Genomic DNA, 1,835 nt, shown 5'->3' on the forward strand with positions numbered 1-1,835 from the left:
GGTTGCCCTTTTCTGCACCTTTTCCAGCTCTATGTTATTCCTTTTGAGATGTCGCAATGCAAACTAAACACAGTATTCCAAACATGTCCACATCATAGATTCATATAACATATTACAGGGCAGTTTTATTTTCAGTCCCTTCCCTAATAATCCCTAGCATGGAATTTGTCTCTTTCACAGTTGCCGCACACTGGGCTAACATTTTCATTGAGCTCTCCACCAGGACCCCACCATCTATTTCATGGTCAGTCACCACCAGTTCAGACCCCCTCAGTGAATATGTGATGTTAGGATTTTTATCTTGTCTCAATGTGCATCCCTTTACATTTATTTATGTTGAACCTCATCTGTCACCTTGTTGCCCAGTCACCTATTTTGGAGAGATTCTTTCAGAGCTCTTCAGTCTGCTGGGATAATTCCATCCTTCAGCTCATAGTGCTGCCAACTCTTTTGTCCCCCACCCCACCCCACCCCCAAGAATAGGGATTTTTTTTGTTACTGCATTTTGCTGTCCATTCCTGTGTGATCACTGAAAGTTTGAAGTGCAATCCTATGCAGATGCAAATAGGATTTTAAGCCTCAGTTAACACAGTGGGACTCACTTCAAAGTAAACATGCACAGGATCAGACCACACAGTTATGTTGAGAATTTCCATTAAACTGGATGTATAAACTCTGGAACACTGTCATGATGGACAAAAAATATATATATTTTTTACAAGAATGGTGGCCATTAACAAAGTACTTGGACAATACACAACCTAGTTATATTCAACCATGCATTTATAAGAGTATGTATACTTGCTAACGCAGAGTGTTCTTGGTTATTATAGTGAAAACATTTTCAATAGGGGTAGCTATGTTTGTCTGTAGCAGCAAAAACAAGAAAGAGTGTTTGTGGAGCCTTAAACACTAAGGCATTTATTATGGCATAAGCTTTCATAGTCTGCAGTCCACATCATGAGATGCATGAAGAGTTTTGCTGAGCTACTAGTATATATACATTAGTGCAGACTGAGCAATGGACTGGGAAGATAGGGGAGGGAATAGATGTTTTAGAGCAAAATGCTTCAAAACTTTTTTTTAAGTATAAAGAAAGAATTCCCATTTTTCTACAGAGTTGCAGTATTCCAGAGTAAGGTGCAGCCCTTTATGAGAGAACATCAAAGGCAATGGTGAGATGTTTGTCTTAGTCTCACGCCTATCACATTGGGCTGTATGCAATGTTAGTCTGAGTCTCATTCATTTCAGTAGGTCTACGTTAGGTAAGGAGTAACATTGGGTACAACCTACTGCATGCATAACCTTTTCCTCAGTGTTTCCTTAGAATTAGCGGCATGCTGAAGCTAATGAGTCTGCATTTATTTTGCACAATTCACTAGAGTGAGATAGTTTCTCATCGCAATCATTCTGTGCAACCGGCATTTTCCATTCTTCTGTGGCCTTCGCCTAAACCAGCGCAGCCTTTACCCAGCCCGAAGAAGAGGCGAGGAGCCCGAGAGCGGGGCCGGGAAGACGAGTGCCGTTCACAGATTAAGGCCAGGCTTCTGCACTTTGAATAGATATGTGGAGGAGGGAGAACACGTTGTGGCTGTCTATCGAGCTCCTGATTAGGAAGGTGGGAAGAGGCTGGCCTCTGATTTTGCAAGGTTTAGAACTGACGGTGAGAAAGCGGGGGGGGGGGGGATCTACGATATATGTATTTTTTAAACTCCGTGGTTCTGTTTGCTCTCTTCTCACGCGGAGCACCACCACGTCTGACTGGCACGCGAAGCGTTGCTCTGCACCGCGCCCTCATTCAGGCAGTCGCTCAGCACCGCTCTCCACGGGGTCCT

This window comes from Heloderma suspectum, chromosome 2 (genome assembly GCF_057233095.1).
Source record: "Heloderma suspectum isolate Gila_16-S chromosome 2, 16-S_ref, whole genome shotgun sequence".
Classification (NCBI taxonomy): Eukaryota; Metazoa; Chordata; class Lepidosauria; order Squamata; family Helodermatidae; genus Heloderma; species Heloderma suspectum.